Source organism: Pseudopodoces humilis, chromosome 11 (genome assembly GCF_049639895.1).
Source record: "Pseudopodoces humilis isolate 2021_Gansu_Grassland_sample_001 chromosome 11, ASM4963989v1, whole genome shotgun sequence".
NCBI classification, from domain to species: Eukaryota; Metazoa; Chordata; class Aves; order Passeriformes; family Paridae; genus Pseudopodoces; species Pseudopodoces humilis.
In genome coordinates this window covers 3,646,587-3,667,157 of record NC_142210.1, presented here as the reverse complement: position 1 = coordinate 3,667,157, position 20,571 = coordinate 3,646,587, and the positions used below count along the sequence as shown (strand labels likewise).

At 38.9% G+C, this 20,571-nt stretch overlaps 1 protein-coding gene and 1 long non-coding RNA gene across 4 annotated transcripts in view; both read right to left on the bottom strand.

Annotated features, from left to right (window-relative positions):
- The window catches only part of CLSTN2 (calsyntenin 2), a 300,445-nt gene that overhangs the window by 131,191 nt on the left and 148,683 nt on the right, over positions 1-20,571 (bottom strand). The gene's annotated exons all lie outside the window — the stretch shown is intronic.
- LOC148183500 (uncharacterized) lies at positions 139-15,238 on the bottom strand. Its single transcript, XR_015773496.1, has 3 exons — positions 15,125-15,238; positions 849-929; positions 139-303 (listed from the first exon to the last, which is right to left on the bottom strand). It is a non-coding gene; the product is annotated as an uncharacterized LOC148183500 (long non-coding RNA).

Genomic DNA, 20,571 nt, shown 5'->3' with positions numbered 1-20,571 from the left:
ACTTTACTGTAAATCATGCTTAACATTAAGAAAAATGACAAAACAGTTCTCCTACAGTCTCTAACATTTCATAACACTACACACACTGGAGGCAATCTCAAACTCCTTGGAAAAATATTACTCATTGGCTTTGTCCTAATTATTTAAAAGCTACCACATCTGTTCTAGCCAGGAGAATCCTTCCTGACACTGTCTGCATTCATTCTTGCCTCCCAAGGAATGCTCCTGTTACTTCTTTCTGCTGCATGAGTAGAGGAGTGTCACAGGCTTTGCAAATCTCAGCTGCACCACAGGTTTAAATACCTAAACATATAATAAAAAAGACTTCAGACTAGATGCATAGAGCACTCTCATCACGCTGGCAATTAAGCTGGTGTATTTCTAGAAACTGAAACTTGTTTTCAATGAGTTGTACAAACTTTTAAATTTTGTTTCTCAAACTCCATTCCATTCCAGCTAATTGTCTAGTTTGCTAGCTGCTAATTAGCTGCAAGTCAATAACTGAAGTTTCTGTCAACAGGATTTGAATTTCAGCTATAAAGCAATGGAAATTCATTTCCACTAGCACACCTTAGAAATTCTTCCAATTAGCTGCCTTTTGTCTTGATTTATTCCCTTGGGATGAATACTTACAGTCCTGAACTTTATTTGTTGCTGCACATATATAACCGGGATTATTTTCCAAAAGCCTATTAATGTTTTCTTTTTATAAATCACACCTTATCTATTTCCACTAGGATGGTGCCCTTATAACATAAAGCAATTAGTATCTTGAACACCATTTTGTAATAAAACCTAATTAGCAATAATTAGAATGGAACAAAAAATAGTTACCATTAGATACCTACAGGCTTTTTGCTTGGATGGTAAAATAATGAGGCCATCTAAAAATGTTTTCCTCTTCAAAGTAAAGATCCAACATACAGACCCTTCAAAATAATATATTAAGACAATATATTTTAAAATTGAAATACGATTAAACTTTAAGACACAAAGCTGCAAGCAGAAAAAACCCAGTTTCTCTTTTCCTTAATACAAACATTCAGAAGTCTGAAGGCAAAACTTAATAAGCTGGTAACAAAAAAAAAAGTCACTTTTTGGTTTTAGATTTCCCAGATTTTTTTCACTCATGTTAGATCTTGCTGTGGCACAAGAGATACAAAACAATTTTTCCTTTAAATATGAACACATTGGACCCATCTCCTTCTTTATTTGCTGGCTTTACTTATGGGTTCTTCTGAGAAGAGATCTTTTTGTGGAACGGTATGAAAGAAGACAGGATTCACTGAAGGGAGAGCAAGGCTATCAAAAGCATTGTCTTCCAGCAGAAAGAAAGTATAAAAGACTGGAGAAGCATTTTCATCTGCTTTACTGGACATTAGTTTTGCTCTGGTTCCATTGCATTAGATGGCATGTAAGTATTGTGATGACATGTTAAATACTGCCTTGTACAAGCACATCTGAACCTGACTCCAAGAGATTGATTTACCTGGGCATTGTATTTGTATAGACAGGGAATTGTACTAATGCCCATATTTGATCAAGAAAGAGATGAACTTCCAGGTGCAAAATCATACAGGAGATTTTGCTGTTCTGTTTGTACACTGAGCTCAGATGGGACAACAGAAGCACTGACAAACTTGAAGGGAAAATAAGTGTTAGAATGAACTTAGGTTTCCCTCTGATAAATTACATGAGATGCTTCAAAGTAAGTGGAAGAACTGAAAAGAAAACAAGCAGGACACGAGACTACTCTCTTCAGAGGAAAATAAGGAAGTTCACTATATCAGCATCTCAGTCTGGGCAAAACTTTACCATTTTCAGTTGTGAGCCCTTTAAGTCAGGTCTCCAACACTGAGCAGCCTGCATCCAGTGCCTCATTAAGTCCTGAAGAATTCTTAAAAGAGCTTCTGGGTACTTCTAGATACTGCTCTGAATATTCCCCAACAACAACTGTCATCTGTTATTGCACTGATTCAGTGCCATTAGAATTGTGCTAAATAGAAGAAGGGGAGAATATTAATTTGAAAATTACTGATGGACACATGTGGGCAGATCAGAGCTGGGCAATCAGCAACTGTATTAAATTTAACAAGAGGAAGTGCAGAACTCTCTAACTGGGATGGGATTATTCCAATTATAGGTAGGAATTGGGGGACACTGCTGGAGAGCAGTGCCATGTGAAAAAGCTGATGAATACAAGTAGCCAGTGGGCCCTGACACAAAAGGGCCAAGCTGTCACTGCCAGCTGGTCACAGGACACGACTGCCACACCTCAAGGGCTGTGAGCAGTTTTGGGAGCCAAAAAGACAAAAAACCATAAGAGTGTCCAGAGGAGTGCCTGACTGGAAACTAAAACTGTGTGTAACAGATTCTCTTAGCAAAGGATTGTTTCTCTCACTCATAAGGATTAACATAACACAAAAAGGACTTTGCCACTTTTATCAGAGAATAAAGATCCACTGCATCTGTTTGTGTTACAGAATACAATGGCCCTCTGCTAGAGAGAGAACTATCAATAAAGAATTGGAAACAAAAACTGATTGGAAAGCAACCCTAGAAAAATATTACCTAAACAGCAAGCCTGTGATGGCAAGTCAACATTTCGAGAACACAGAAGAATCCTTTGAGTCTGAAATACTACAGATGTAAGCACAAGGTCTCCTGAATTCTGCTCTGGGTGTTTGGAGTGAGAAATGAAGAAAACATCTGGATGGCTAATCCAGGAAAAGATGATTTACACATTTTGCTATGTCTGTTGTGCACTCCTAAAACACAAAGTACAAAAATACCAACCACCATTCTTCAGCACATGTCACCCTAAGATCTCAACAAGCTTTGCTCATACAAAACATTTATACTGCACATGTCCATGTGTCTTAGGAAATAAAAGTTTATTCTCCCAGAGCTGGTGCAGTCAGCTCTGGACTAAGAACTGGTAGGGAGCCAGGCAGCTACTCTGGTCAAAATGAAGCCCAGACTGAAGGAGCAGACCAGGATAATACACTCTAGCAACCAAAAAAGCTTAGAATTTGTTATTCAGTATATATCTGTCTTCAGCATAGTTCCTAATACCAGTGTGGATCAGCACTGGACTGCTGGATCAGAATCATCTGACTTTCAGGGACAACTCATCTTCCCTTATACATTGTCCACACACAAGAAGTAAAACTGCATTTTGGGGAAAGTGGTGGTCAAAAAATTAAAATGAGCAACAACCTTTCGATGTGCCATGTTTCTCATGTCCTGGATTTCAGCTAAAGCCCACGAAGCTGTGGGTAGGACTGAACTGTGCAGGAATTCAGGCTGGGGGAAAAGCAGGCAGTGCACACAAGTTGTGTTGTAGGGAGTTTTATCTATGCCTGATAATGCACTAAAGCTCCAAAATGTCAACACACAGGACGAAAATCACTTTTCCCCCCACTGCTGTTAACACTTGGAAATTCCTCATTTTCATTAATTACATCATCAATTTGTTCCTATTGGTATCTTAATCTTCCTGAAAGCCATTTCACCCCTTTTGAGAGCAGCAGCAGAGCATTACACATCCCAGTGTTGTCACAGAGCCTCAGAAGATGGCCCTGCCCATTCTGAGCTGAAGTCAGCTCGGGCTAAGGACTGCAGATGCACCTTTCCACAAGATTAGCCACCAACACAGGTTTAATTTCCTATGTTTTCCAAGCTACAGAGAAGTGAAGAGTGTGGAAGATAGGCAGAGAAAAAAATTGGTTTAGGCTAACCTGAAACCTTACATTTGTCTTCATGTCCTGTCCCCCTGTGTCTTTGAGGAAATCAACAATAACTTCAGTATTTTTACACTCCTTCTACCACTGAGCCACAAGTTATTACAGCAACCCAATTTCCAGCTAGAGCCACAAAATGTGATGGACTGTGCTTCTAAGGTGAAAAATGTGTGAACTGGCTGAGGTCAAAGACACAAAGGAATTTTTATTTTAACTGGTTTCTTCCCTTTAAAGGCCTGTTTTCAGATTCCATCCAATTTCAAATATATGACACAGTACAGAAATGCAACTGGGAATGTCCCTAAACAAATCTTCAGCACTTGGCCATCTACATCTTTGATAATGCCTTTAAAATATAAATCATGCTACAACAAATATTCCTCTAGGGTTCTCTTCAAGACATTATCTCACACAGCTCAGCAGGGTTTTATTTATCTCAGTCATCTTTTTAAGTTAAATCACAGGTTTGTCAAATGTGCCTCTGATCAGGGCCTTAGATTACTCATGTGATTAGCGTTAGAGCCGGAAACAAGGTTCTTGGCATTCCACTGATGATTTGTTTAGGAAATTGATATTGGCATTTTCTGCATCATTTGCTCTTTCACCAGTGAATTACATTCCTGTCTTCAATTCTCCTAAAGAAATTTCAACCTTCTGGGAGAATAAAACTAATTAAAAAAACCTGGAAAATTTAACTTCAGGCAGAGTCTGAGCTTCCTGTTAGAATTAATGTACCTATTGATCTATTAAAATAATAAACTAAAAATCACAGTCTATTGCAGAAAAGAGTAAGGTGTTTGAGGTCAAACACTGATTTATCCTTTAAAGGATGGTATAGGGTTTCTTAAACAGTCTATAGGTTAACCTGGCAGCTTTCCAAGATAGGATGAGAAGAAAGAATGGGAAAAAGGCCCTACAGAAGACACAGGGAAACAATTGGTCATATTAAAACATGTTTTTTTCTTTACACAGACAGAACTGCCTGTAAAAATAAAGAGATGATGCAAAGCATTCATTCTTCTCAGGGACATATGTTAAACTGCCTAGAGACAAATGTTTTTGTTGTTTTCTTTGGTTTTTTTTTAGACCATGTTAGTTAACAGAGTTTATTGTAAGGTAGTCTTAATTCTGCAATGTACCTTCTGTGAACTTTTGTCCTCTTCCCCAGTCTTTCCTCAATACAGCTGCTGCTATTACACAAGTTAGAAAGAAAAGGTCTGCTTTAGGTTTTTAATATCAAAGACAAAATAAATCAATTCTAATTTTTCAGGAGATGAAACCACTGATGCAGAAGGTCATTAAATACTGTCTGCATTTCTGTGGCACTGGAGCCCAGAATAAAGGATCTTACAAAATTCCAATCACTGAGATTGAGAAGATGAAGAGAAAGGAAAAGTTTCTGCTCAGGAGAGGGTGTTGAATATATTTACAGAAGAGACATCCTCCTTATTAATCCCATATTACTGATGATATCCACTGAGTACTTAGGTGCTATCCCTGTGATGAAAATCCTTACACAATATAGGAATTTATGACCCAAAATTCCAAAGCAAAATTAACCTTTGCTGCCAGCTGTCTTCCACTAGCATCACTATGTACCTGTAGCTTAACTTCAAATTTAAAAAAAGCTTTAACAAACAAACTGATGTTTTCATTTCAACCAATGCAGTCATGTTTCTTTCTGGTATCTTATGCAATGGAATCTTTTTCACAATTACCACAAAAACATATTCAAAATTAACAAAAATCACTATGTCAAATTGAAGCAACAAGAGTACTGCATAGATGAACCCCAAAAGCAATGTCAAACAAAAGAGCAGGAGATCTGAAATTGGCATCTATGATTTAGGCCCGACACTGGACCACAATCTGCAAAATGGCACATAACAATTTACACATTAATTCTTTCTGCATCACCTGAACAGCCTTATCAGCATAGTTTCCAGTCCTTTAGTCTTGCTGGGTTCTTCGTAACACCCCTGAATTTTTATTTCCCTGATCAAAACCACTTCTGTGAATATATTAGATATTCATCACAATTTTAAGTCAGACTTAAAAGTATTGGTTTGGTTAACCTTCCCTTTTTTGCTTGTTTTCTTTCTCTACCTATTCTCTTTCCTTTAATCCTTCAGTTGCCTTTTGCTTAGCAAGTATTGGGTTTATCCAGACAAGACCATTTTTCACTGAGCCTGTGACCAATGAGGCAGTCAGAAGCATTGACCTAAACAGTTCAACATTCATTCAGTTTTGTCAGGTGACAAAATTCCTGGTAAGACTTTGAGCTGAGCCCTCTGTTTCTGCAGAGGCAGTACAACAGCAAAAGGCTGAATGAAAAACAAACAAACAGAAAGGTTTTGGGTTTTTTTTCACTTTTAGTATTGGTTTCCTCTCCTCTTTCTTTGCATTTGTCTTCTTTTCACATGAAAGAAGTAGGCTTGACTTCAGTAGTAGCTCTGGCCCTTCTCAAGTAACTGTCTCTATTAACTCTCCCTTGGCTAACCATCCCTACAAGGAACATTTTTTATTATCTCAAAATAGATTGTGTCAGTTGTTGTTAGAAACGGCAATTCCTTTTTTCTCCTGTATCTTTGGAATTAATTTCAAAGACCTGCAAAATGTGATAGTAAAAGGTTCTAAAATCTTAGAAAATTTGGAGACTTAGAAAGAAAGTTAGGTTTGGAAAGCCCTGGGAAAAGTAGGCCCTAAGAAATGTTAGGCCTTGTGCTTGCTAAAGATGGTGTCAAACTGCACCTGTGTAGTCAGTATATGATAAATGATACAACTGTTAGATGTGATTAAATATAATTATTGTTTAAAGAACATGAGAATGTTAGGGGGCTGAGGGGGATCACGACAAATCCATGCTTGGGTAAAAACAATGCTTACAACAGAACAATGTAAGTTTAATAATTAACATGTAAGTTGTATAACGATAGAGTATAAAACATGTTCAACTCAAAACCAAGTCGGGTCAGATTTGGGTATGTGTACCCCTGACACCCAGAGCTCTTCAATAAAGCACCTTCATATAATCCTTCTGTGATTATGTGTGTTCCTGAATGCTAATAAATGCACTGCCCTTGGGTTTGAACTGGCCACTGTAAACTGCAAACTACAAGCCCTGCTTCTCTAGCCAGTGGCATAGGCTACCTGCAACTCTCTTGCTCTTTATTTGTACTCAGTGTTTTTCCCTCCAAAACAATGCTGATTCTCTAATGCAACGCTGTGTAAATTACTTTTCAATATCTACACATTTAAATCAGGTAATCTAGTTTATTTTCCTGTAGTCACCATATTCCACAGACTGAAAACAGAAAGGGATAGTTCAATATCAAGTTATCCTACGTAAATGCTTCAGCAGGCCTTCCCAAAGTTCACACACATTCTCTCCCAAAGTTCATGGAAATTAATGTGAACAAACTGATTCTCTGATTCTCAGATGTGGAACTAATAATAAAAAGTATTACCCAAACTACAGTTGTTAACAGAACTGTAATTAGGATTTTAAAAATCAGAGTTACTATTAACTTTCAACAGTCAGCTTTTTATGGTCACATTAATTAGGAAAACATTGTAAGGTAAACAGTACCATATGCTTTCAGTGAAAAATTATTTTGTGAAGTTATCTTGCCTTCAGTGTATCACCTCTTCTCTTTCTAGTACCCAGAAATGCTGCTCTGGGAAAGTCTGCTCTGTGATTTGACCTAGGACAGCAGACCCTGCAGTGAGTTACCTTCTCTTACCTTGGGAAAACGGCACTAGGGCCACACTTTACCTAGGAGATAATCTAATAATATACATACATACATATACATACATATATATATATATGAAATAGCTGAACATGGCCTGTCCAGTTCTGAAATCAGATTCAAAACTCACAAAGGCTGAAGTTCATTTTTGGATCAAGTGAGCACTCAAGCCATTTGTGAACTACTAAAAGCTGCTACTGCATTAAGTGACAGGACAATCTCTATTACCTGCTACAGCTATATTAAATATTTTTACTAGCTAAATGACAAAATTTTGATTCTTGTAACTATATTACAATCAGTGTGACAAGTATGTAAAATTTAAATTGACTGCATTATGATAAGGTCCACTGGTATGGCTAAAAGCAAAATGCAAATCTGTCATCTAAAACATTTAGGAAACATTTCTCTTATTCTAACTACCTATGTGTATTTTACATAAAAGTCACATGAAGATCACTTGTCATTCTACAATACCAACATCCATCAAATGACAACATATTCCATCATCAGCTATTTGCTGTAATGGAAACAGAGTCCCTGAAATACAATGCTCTAGAAGGATAAATGACTCTCACTTTGAAAATGAATGTCCCTGCTTCACCTCAGTGTTTATTTCCTATGAGTGCCAAGGGATGCTGAGACATTCATCCTGCAGTGGGAGGACATTATCCCATTCCAATGTTCTGTTCTGATATTCTCTCTTCAATAATCCAAGGTCTATTATCAACATACCTGATCTATAAAGCTTCATCTTCCAGTATGTGTACTGTGTACACTGGGATCAATCCTGGAAGATACCCACATGATGGAGCCTTTCAGAGAACCTTGAAAAAGGCTTCACTATTTTGTGGCCTTCTGTCCTTAGCTGTGAGAGATTGAGACACAGACTCAGCCCAGCAGGGAATCTGAATAGTTTATTCAAAGAAACAAGCTGGCTTTCTGCACTTTCCAAGGCACAGTATTTCCTGCCATGGTAATTCTTACTACATGGCCAATCCTATGCTGCCACATCAGCAACACACGTTCAAAATGTCCAGTGTCCTTTTCTGGGGTGATCATGTTCAGGGCTCTGCCAGCTTCCAGCAGGCTCCTCTCTGCAGGACTCTGCCACATGGTCCTGAAGAGACAAGGCACTGTGTGCCTCCTCTGCGCCACCCTGAGCCCCTCTGTGCCTCCTCTGAGTCCTTCTGTGCCACCCTAATCCCCTCTGTGCCACCTCTGAGCCCCTCTGTGCCACCCTAATCCCCTCTGTGCCACCTCTGAGCCCCTCTGTGCCACCTCTGAGCCCCTCTGTGCCACCTCTGAGCCCCTCTGTGCCTCCTCCGAGCCCCTCTGTGCCTCCTCCGAGCCCCTCTGTGCCTCCTCCTGCTTTCTGCAGGCGTGTCCCACAGCTCAACTCCATCCCATCTCTTTTCACACTTAGCCAATATCAAATGTGCAAAAAAATAAAAATACAAATTTAAAAAAAAAAACAAACATACTTATGTTTTCAATGTTTGATTCAAATAAGGGCCAACAGCAGAATTTTAGTCGGTTTGGTAAAGTTGATTTTTGAAGGCTTATGATTGTGCTCACTTTAAGGTCCTGAATATATATAAAAAATATTAATTTTAGTGATTTTAGTTGTTTCAATTCAGAAAACCATTCTGTGAACTTATAATTGCACTCACACCTGTAGAGATATGAGCAAAACCACCAGCCTTTTGTAGAATGAAGCTGAATGCTTTACTCTAATACAGAATAGAACTAAGCCCCAAGTACTGAAAGTCTGCTCAGAGTGTACAATAACATTAGCATTTCAGCTTCAAAAAAAACCTCTGACCTTCCCTTTCATGCCTGACACTTTCAAATCCTGAAAAATTGGCCACAACGTTCTTCTAACTCCACCTGGCTGCAGGATCAGGGTCACACAGACACAATTGACATAAAGCCTATGCACCAGGTACTGCAAGAAAAATACACTACATCTCCTTGAAGAAAGTTTGTGGATTCTGTTATAGGGCTTATTATCAAATAGCATCAGGAATAAAAGTGGATGGTTTTTGTCACACAAAGGACATGGCAGCATTTTCCTCGGTGTGCACTGCTTTTCCATGCTTTTCTCATCACAGCAGCCATGCAGATTTATTTGTTCATAAGAACTTGAAAACAGTAAACACAAATTAGGGTCCCAGCTAAGTCACTAGTAAAATGAAGACATGGGAGTCTACATCTGTTTAGAAACATACAAATCAAATACTAACAGAGAACACTAAGAATAATATCTTCATCTCCCAGTGTATTAAACCTTAGAGAACTTTCCCAATTCTTTTCTGCATTATAAATTCTACTCTTCAATGTCCAGTATCATGGAAGTGTAGAATAGGTGTCCTCTCTAGGTTTAGTTGAAAACAACCTCTCAAACTCACTTTGAGCCTTTTTCATCTGATTGGTCCTACTTTGGGTTTGAAGCTTCCTTAGTTGAAAAATTTGGTTGTTAGAGCATTCCACAATACACCTACACCACAGTGAAGATTTTATTTTATTTTTAAGGTTTAACTAACATTCACCAGCAGTTCCATCAGTGCAGTTTCAGTCTCCAGATGCTTCCAATCACTTGGTTTCATGCATTTTGAATACAGTCAACCTGGACATAATTTCCAGCTAAAAATAAAATAATAATGCGAATTTCATATTCACATAAGACCAGTGAGAAAAAAAGAGAAACAAACAGGAAAACCAGAATAAAACCAGAAAAGATACTGCCAGCAAAAGCAGTATCAAGGTTTTTTGCTTGACCTAGAAGTATTTTAAACATGCACATTTCATTTGATGTGTGCATGGAATTATTTTCAGTTCCGCAGAATCTCTTTAAAGTCAATATAAAACTTGGAACCATTTCTAGGTTTCTGCACACACAGGAAAATGTTTATACTCCTCAGTCAGCATTTGGCAGGGGAAGTCCTCAACTTCCCCTATAGTTTGGCAAAAATTCAAGCCTTATAGTATAAGTTTGGTAAAACTATAGTCTGGCAAAAATAAGAAAACTTCACCCAAAGTATTGATGTTGTCAAAAGAAAAAGGCCTAAACAAAAAGAAATGGGCTGATGGCTAAAACACCAACATCAAATTGATTTTCCAAGTGCTACATGGCAAGGCAGCTGGAGAGAAGAGGCATGCCTTGTGCTCCATGGACTGAAATATGCAGCATCCATGTGACTAGAAAATCACTGGAGACTCTGACATTTTAAAAACTGCTCTTCTGCATGAACATCCTTTATAAGATTTCCAAAACAGTTACAAACTACTCCTTTTATCCTTAGGATTTCTGTTGCGTTTCTAAACTCACAGCACTTACTATCATTTCAACTTTGTTTACCAATGCTTGCCCAACAATTAAGTCTATGCCTGAAGAGATCTACAGGAAAGAATTTTAACAACCTCACCACCGATACATGATGTTTGCCAAATGGACAGAATTCAGGTACTTTTTATTTCAGAAGTCAGATATGTCCATAACACTTGCTTATTTTCCCTGATATTAACAGTATATATTTAATTTCCTAGCAATTTTGACAATGTACAGCCACAACTCCTGTAAAGTCACAACATCAAATGCATGCAATAAAGCATCTTTGAAGAAATCAGCAAGGCATTTTTAAAAGGAATGCAAAAATCCAAGCTTACATACTTGGGATTTTTTGGTTGGTTTTTTTTTAAGCAACTAAGCTTTAGAATTTAAAACAGTAACTCTAAGATGCAGAAGAAGGACACAGTAAGTAAATACAAGTTAGGACAACAGGATACTTTAACCTGAGGCACCTTTCCCTCTGCTACACACTGGGAAACCACCAGCACCCAACTCCTGGCATACCACCACGCTAAATATTTATGTAAAACTTCATTAGCAATTCAACAAATGCAAATTTTAAGATAATTTGTAAATATTCCTCCCTAATTTAAAAGCATCATGCCAGCAGCACTATGAATTATATGGGTAAATCTCTGCTATAGCTCAGGGAGAATAGACAATATGTTTACATAATTCTGTTCAGATCAATAAGGCCTGAATAATAACTAAACCTATAAAGACATAAAGAGACTTCAGGGAACCTACTTTTACTATTAAGGAACTGCCTTTGCACCTAATTTAAAAATACAATAGACACACTATTTCATTTGTGGGATCCTTGTTAATTGTTTTATTATATATTTAACATTTGTAATGGCTCTCACAAGTCCAAAATTAATAACTGACGATCCATTATTTGGAAAATAACCTAAAGTGTCTAAGATATGTTTAATTTGCCTATACAGAAGTATTTTTTTAATGAAGTATTTTCTGAACTTCCATAGGAGCATCTTAATTTTCATGTCCAACATTTATTCTCTGAGATTAACAGTAAAGCATTAAAACAAATAGGATTAAAAATTTATAGATAAATAATACACTGCTTCCTGATATTAGCAGTGTACTTTCAGCAGAAAAGAGGTAAGTTACAAACAAAATAATAACAATTAATCATCTTAATTGTTCAGTTACACATTCCCTTAGGACTCCATAAAGCACACTTACGTATAGCTGCACTAAACCTAAAACTCCATTCTGTGTTAACCTTCCTATTTTTTGAGGTGAGTTTTTTGTTAAATTAGTGCCAAGGTTAATTTACCTAACAGGACTCAGAGGACAATACCCTGGAAAATCCCCAAACATTTGCTGCCACACCTATTGTGTTCAAATTCTCCACAAGTCCTGCAACCACAATCACTACTACCATTTTTGCACATTATAATAGTAAAAAAATTGCCATTAAGTATTATCTGGAAACTCAGCAGCCTCATATATTTTATTGTACTGCTTCTTCTTGTCCTAAAGATTCCAACTTTTATTCTTCCCCAGCTCAAATGATATTTGCTTATAGAAATCTGAGTATGTTTTCCTCTCTGTGCCTTTTATTGAGCTGTACCTCCCGCTCCAGGCAGTCAATTCCTCAGTACAGGACATTTGCTGTGTTTGTGGCTGCAGAGCTCCTGCCACTCCTGTCTCACTGGGATGTTCCATCTACCCAACACCCAGCCCATGGAAGGGAAGCAAACATGGAAGGGAAGCCCACAGCCAGCACCTTGAGGGGTTTTTTGGCCATCAGTCACTTGTTGAGCCACATGCTGAGCTGTTTGTACTCAGGTTTCTTAGAGGGAACTCTGGCCTTCGTCTTGGAGATCATCCCTGGAAGTTCTGCTGATGTAAATCTCCCTAATACAAACTGACAACAGGCAAATATTTTCTTCCTGTTTTCTTTCAGCACCCTTCTTGCTGCTGTGACAGGGGGAGAGGGAAGCCTCCTCTCTTCCAAGTCCTCCTCCAGCTTGTCTCACAAATGCCCACACAGACAGGACCGTGCCAGGGAACAGCAGCGTCAGCCCAAGGTGATCTCTGCCAGGTTTACAGAAGTTTCTGAGGCACACACTTTGGATTTTAACCACAGAAAACTCATGGCACAGGCAAAGCAAAGCACTGCTGAGCAGAGCTTGCTCAGCCCATGCCGGAGTTCCCAGATGCCAGGCTCCCAGCAGGAAGAGGAGACTGCACAGGGAGATGGGAAGAGTTTGGGATCCAGCACCTCGGACACAGACTACGCTGTCCTGGGTAGGGGCACAACACCAGGCCAAATTCCTGTGCTCCTTCTGTTTTCTAGAATAAGGAATCTCCTCAGAAAGGCTGCAAAATTCAGTTTTGTGACATTTTTGAAGGATCCTGGGATGGCTCTAACTTCAGCCATGCCACATCTTGAAAAAAAACAATGAACATCTGTGGTACTGTTTGACTGCAGATTCCAAAGGGAAACACTGCACTGGACACACTTCATTTGAATTAACATGTACATTTTTCTGTTCAACACCATGAGCTGCAAAATTCCTAATGTTCAAAAAAACCTAGAAGTTGTCAGATTATTCAGAGGATGTAGTGGAGCAAGTATTTTATATTTATTCTGCATAAACCTCCACACACTTAGCAGGCCATCACATTCCAGCAAAAATATCTCAGTATAAACAATATTGAAACAAATAGTCAAAAGGTACATGAAAGAGCAAAGCAGCAAGAGTTTGCTCCTCTAAAGTTATCAGTTTTCATCACTGAAGTGGAGAGATGAGAGACAGAAGAGGAAATGCTGGATGCAGTCATGTAAACAAAGCTATGGATCTGGGAATGTGAGATGGCCAACAAACACTGCAGTTAGCCGAGAAGCAAAGACTGCTGACTGAAATATTAAATCTCTGTCTATTTTTATATTAAATATTGATATTTACTCATCCTTACCACTGCAGGTGGTTACAGGTTTATTCTAAAAAAACCCAAAACCCACCACCCCCAGCACATGTTTAAGTGTTCAGACTGTAAAATGTATTTACCTGAACTTCAGTTAAGTGTTGATCTAAGAATGCTTTACACAAATAGTGTTCATACATGAACTTCTTCCCAGCTTTGAATTTCATCAGTGAAGAAAATCACCAAGGTCCAAAGCAGTCAATCCAATCAATTCTTCACAAACAGTTACAGCATCCCATGAAGCCAACACATCCATTCACTATATACACAACAATTATCACAGAGCACTCCAGGGTACCTTGCTGTCTAGTGCAATATAATTATTTCAACACTAATTTTGTTACACATTATTAGTATTACAAGAGCACCAAAATTAGGGCCCTATGAAATCCCAGACAGAATTTCTCATGGTAGGATGTAAAAGCCAAATTTTCCAGCATGCACATGGCCTCTAGCTCAACATGCTGCTGTGGAAACTCCAGTCTCTTAGCACCCCTGTGTAGCTGAATCTCTGCTTCTGTTGTTGCCTAAATCAACATACCAAATCGTCTGCAAATTGCATTCAAAATTTTATGATCATTTTAAACTGTTCTCCCTCCTCCTTTCATTAAAGATGGAAGTATTTAAAATCTACCACACAGCTCTTCTCTTTAAACTATGTTCATCTATAACCTAGGGCTAGGTTAACCTAGGTAAGATGAAGGAAAGCCTGCAGAAAGTGCAAAGTTATGACGCATTTCCCCGTGAAGCCATTTAAAGGTTCAAATATAGCACTTCATCCATTTTAATAACAGCTTTAGGAAATTGAAGTAAAAAAAAAACTGTGCAACTTTTAAAATTGAACTGTCTCATAACCTACAGAACATTACTAAGAAACAGCTGTGCTACTTTTTCTAAGAGCCATTTCCTTTCCTCCTTTTCAATGACCTAAGTAAAACAAAAAATTAGGATGAAAAAGAAAATACAAAACTGACACACATTAAATTTCCCTCACTTTTACCCTTTGACTCCCTTTGTACATAAGACATTATTACTGACTACTTTCTCATCTAAGAACATTTTTCTGTCCTTAAAATGACTGTGCAATAATTGTGTTAAATTTAAAGCTCCCCAAAACACAATGATAGCTTTTCTTTCACATTCATAGTACAGCTAAAAGAATAAAGCAGGTCTGATTTTCCCCCATGTTTTAATGTGGAAGCGATCTACTAAAAGAGCAGATTAAAAGAAATATTCAGGGGGAATGCTGAGGACAAACACTTCTGGGAAAGGCTGTGGCATCCCAGGTCAGATCAACAGACCTGGACTGGCTACCATACCTGGGCACTGTGGTGTGGCCAACTCTCTCTGCCCCATGCCCCATCTTGAGGCTGCTGCTCCCTAAAGGAAGAGTCTAGAAAATAAATGTGAAAATAAACTCCCATACACCCAAGATGCTGCAGAAAAGTCCAGGTTCACGAGGTTCCCCATAAATTGTGTGACAAGGAAACTCTGCCCCACTCAAGGCCAGTAGCCCCAGCTGTGGGTAATTGGGTAACTGGATAATGGCCACCAGCAGGCACTACCCAGTCACATCTGCACCACTGCCTGAAAAACCTCCAGACTCAACAGTGTGTAGCACAATTATTTGCACTACAAACACCTATCACTTAATAACAGTCCATCCCAGAAAACAGGTGAGAAGAAATACTAAGAAAGCAAGTCAATTCAATTAGCATAAAAATTCTGTTTGCTTCATCTGCTACACTGGTGCTTTACAGCAAAGCTAAAGATGGTTCTTCAGGTAACAGAGGTGAACCTGGTTGTCATTTCCAAGTGGGAAGGGGTTGAAAATCTCTTTTTTTCCAAATGAATGTGAACTAAGAATTCAGTATGTACATTTTGCAATATCCATCATTTATGCAGCATGATTTGATGGCATGAAATGGAAGGCCAGGAGTGCCTTATGTCACTGCTGTGCATGATGGAAGCCATGCAGGACAGGCCCAATACCTGCTGTGGGCACTTGCCATGCAGCAGCTTCTGAAAAAATGCTGAAAGGTGCTGTCATGGAAATATAATACAAAGATTCCTTAACTCATTTATATTTCTGCTAGGATGAACCAAGAGAGTGCTCCCATTTGCTTCAGAAATAAACCAGAACTGAAGACACAGCTTGAGCCCTCTGAAACGAAGTGATTTTGCAATAGGGAGGTCAACATAACTTGCAAATGTTGAGGTTCTCCAATTCTTAAGTCACAATGATTTTATATATTGCTACAAATACTTAACAGCTCCTTGGAAGATTAAATTAATTTCTTACTCCTCAAATATCCACGTGTCACATACCTTTGGTCTACTCTGAAAAGAGCCGAGTATACTTTACAGCTTCCAGACAGGACATACACTGGGATATTTAGTTTTAGAGCTCCGGTGAGACAACATAAATTAAAAAGAAGCATGAATATTCTAAATACTCTTGATGGGTTTAGTATTTTTATATTTTTACACGTCAGTGAAATTTGTTGCGTGAGAGAAAACCTCACAAGGTGCTCACAGCTGGAATCATTTCACATCATCACAGCAACACTTCCTTAAATGCCACTGAATCAGGTCAGCAGTGGGGCATTATTAAGAGGGCTCAGATGGCTGGCTAAGGCAGTGCTGTTGCTGTATAAATGATCCTAAAGGTGTAAATGCTGTTTCCTTTTTCTCATTTAGTCTTCCTGCATGCTTGCCCTTTAGCACACAGACCAAGTGCAGCTCTGTTGCTGTGTCTGGGCACAGGACAGGTCTTGCAGTGCTTCCCCAATGAATTCCTCACAGCTCACTCCAGCTTCTGTGCAGTTATAATCACCTCTGTGAGCAGGCTGGGGAGGATCTCCAATATGCACACAGGGCTATCTGTAGGCAACAAGGGGGCATTTGTAGGAAAGGCTCTTTGGTGGTTTGAGCAATACCTACAGAATTGTTCATGCTTGCACAGCCCTTCCTCATTGTGTCAGTCTGAATGCAGCCAAGGGAAAAGCAGGAAAGACAGTTCTCTTGGTACCACAGCCCTAAAAAATACTCTTGCTTTACAAATCTGTGCTTCTATACTGAGAGCAATTTTGCACAGATACAATGTGTACCTCTCACTGCAGCTCTACCTTTAATGATGGTTTAAAGGAAGATGGGTAAATGCCTGTCTTTGCATTCATTGTGTACAGTGGCTAAATGAATTTAGCTTGAATGCTAAGTTCAAAAAAATTGCCTCTAAAATATACATGGTGTCCTTCTAATGACAAATAAACCAGTATAGAAAGGCAGCAATTTCCAATAAATTGCCTCAAAAGCAGACAGCTCTGGCACATGTGAAGGAACAGACCTCAGTCTCTGATGGAGCTTAATTTGCTTTTGCTTACTGCTAACTCAGTTTCATAGGAATGATTTATTCCATGCTCAGAAATGTTCTGTTGAGGAAAAAAACCCATGCCTTTTTATGGATGCTAAATATGAGCAAAAGCAGGGGCACAGTGCCTGTGGAAAAGCAGGCTGCATAATTTTCTCAGTCTCACCTGAGAAAGTGGCCTGGGAAATCATAAGGAGGAATCAAGACAATCCTCAGAGACAGAAGACAGCCTTGCAGGTGTTGTCACTTTCTTGTTTTCTTGCAATAGAAGGTGGAGGGGTGGTGTACCCCACTGACCAATGATGGTGATGTGTAAGTTCACTGACCAATACAAATTTTACCTTTCTGTACTTTCATGTATCAGTCTATAAAAGAAGATCTGAGGTAATAAACTTCTCTCTCCTGTTCAATGCACAAGAGAGTCTGTGTCATGCTTCTCGCTGTTCCCAGTAGTGGGGCACCTTTTGGCATCTGAAAACACCAGAATGCCTCATCTATACAGACAGTCCTTCCTCACAATTCCTTATGCAAAGACTAGGTAGCTGTTTTCTATGTAGCATAAAAAGGGCAGGTGCCTTTCCACAAGATGAAAAAAGTTCTCACTTTTGCACCTACCTCAATTCAGACATGAAATCACAGAATGGCTGACAAGACTGTTAACAGCCTCTTTAAAATATTACTTGCTACATCAGTGATCTCATCAGTGACTGTCAGGTGTTGAGGGCAAGATGAAGAGCTTTCCTCCCACACCAGTAACTCCTTGGCACATAGGAGAGAGTGCTCAAGCAGAATATGAGTGCTGGAGTGTAACCTGGCCATCTAACATTAAAAGTTAAGTATTTCTTTGTTGACAGTCATTATTTCCATATGTTGTAGAAGATAGAGGCGGCTCCAATTCCTAGCTGGAATAAATAATTGTTTGTACTCCTTCTGCATTTCTCTGGCCTTGTGGCAGCATTGCAGGAGTTTTGTATCACAGGACACCGTGCTCTCCTCCACACAAGGCCCTGAGCTTTGCCTCCCTGAGGCACATTTGCATTTGGAAGATCACCAGAGCGTGGCTGTGGCTGTGGCAGGGTGCTAATAGGACTTCTGGAGAGGAAATCACCAAAATGTTCCAACAGCAATTCATCGACTCTGAGCTGTTAACACAGTGCTTTTGTGACTGCATCACCCAGTCCAGCTCTGAATCAGGGCTGTATCCCTATCTCAGTCTAATAAAACACACACACACTCCCAATTCAAGCGGAAAAGCTGATAGGGGAAAATATTTTTTTATTTTATTTTAACCCTGGCTCCAATTCATTTAGTGAGAAATAATGCTGTGCTGAACACATGCCCCAGACTTTGCCTTTCTAGGTTCTACCTGTCTAAATTAATGTCCTGGGCACTCCACAGCTTAGATCAGGCCATGTCAATACACTTCACTCATTTAGGATTTTCCACAGTCCTTTGCTAAAGGGCTTTCTCCCTTCGGCTATGTTTTGTAGAGCAAAGAAAACACAGGTATCATGGGGCACTATGTGAGGTTCTTCTGTACCTAAAGACTCTTGCCTTTTCATGCCCTTACAACTTAAAATAAACATTCTCATTATTTTAATTTGGTTGAAGCAATCAAACTAATACCTTTAAACAAAAAAGGGATGTGGGATAAAAAACCCCATTCTTCAAATCTGTTTCCAAAAGATATGGTAGAGATGCTACAAAGTCACTTGAAAAGATCCAGCCCATCTTTTGTAGCACTTGTTAAACTTGGATTCATTCCTGTGACCAGTTAGAGGAACTTTTCAGTTTGATGCCTGTCAAGCATGGTTTTCATAGAAACATCACTGTAAACACAAAGGCTGAAATTTCCAAAGCCACACACACACACCTGGACTGAATATTTTAAAGCCACTTATTGTCCCTCAGGGCAAAATTCTTTCAGGAAGACAAGAGTTTTAACTTAACTTAACTTAACAGTGCACTTAACTGCCTCAGGCTAAGTCACTACTCCTTCAAGTTAAAATGGCAAAATTTCATTTAAACCCATGAGATTTTGTGATTTCTGGCCTAAGATGGTCATGCTAACAATGATTTGAATTTTCTGTGGTCCCTTTACAAATCATGACAAGAAACATAACCTAAGATGGCACAAACACTAAAAAACTTTAGTAGTCCTGTTTATATTGAGTTAATTATATTTTTATCATGCATTAAATGTAATACATATTTCACATTATTTCTAGTAAAAAGTTTCAAGAAATGAAAGCAGATATCTCCATTTTTAATGACACTAATGTGCATTTCAATTCTGCCTGTCAGTACACAATTAATCCAAAAGGGTCTTCTAAAAGATACAAATAATAATTAAAAAACCAACAAAGTGGTACCCTAAGTAAGGGTAGATAACCATAATTTGGTTAATTGGACAGCCTATTTAGGCTTAAAACTGGACTCTTCCCAGGGCTGTACCTTTATAAGAGCAAATATAAATCTGATAGAGATCCCTCTGCAGAGTAAGCACAGAATCAGGGGGTAAAGATGCTTGGAAATTAATCTCTTCAGAAGCTCCAAGAAATTGTTACAGGAAGCACTAGATGTCTGAGAGGCCTGGATATGGGGATATCTGTTTGTTTGATCATCCACTGATTCTGCTTGATTTGTGCCTGTGCATCAGTTATGGTCTATTTTGAAAAAGATGGTGTTTAAGGTGGTTTGTCTGTTTGTCACAGGCTCCAGGGAAGGCTCAGTCACTGATGTTGCGATCTCCCGTGTTGTTCCCTGGGAAACACTGATGCAGCCTAAAAATGATGACGATTCTGTGCTTTGTCTTAGAAGAGAAGCAGCATAGCCAAAATTTGAGAAAATATACCTAATCCACTGTTCTTAAAATACAGTGTCATTTGTCAGTGAGGGGTGCAGGGCCATGGGGATGGTGTTCTGTAATCCAAGGATCCTCATGATATTATGTTAGAAGGCTTTTTACATGTGAGAAAGGGGAGAGGTAACAGTTGGTCTCATCAGATTTTTGAAACCTTTTCTCATTCCATCTCCTTGTTATTCTACTAGAGGAATTTATTATTATTATTGCTATTGTTATTATTTGGGGCAGGGTGGTACCTTCAGTGAGTTTCCTATGGTGTATTTCAAACATCTCCACTGGGATGTGGGACATTTTAGAAAATGCTGAATGGCTTATCCTAAAAATCTGGTCCCTGTGAAAGATTAAGCAAGTACTACTGTCAGTTAAAAGCTGCTTCACAAAAACTCCAGCTCCTCCACAAGGACACAAACATTCCACAGCATAAAAACAAAAGGGAATTTAGATTCAGGTCCTAATTCATGGTCTACCTGAAGGCCTTCTAGCAGCCTGAAAACTTGTCAGGGTATTAATACCTCTTAAATGGCCTCACT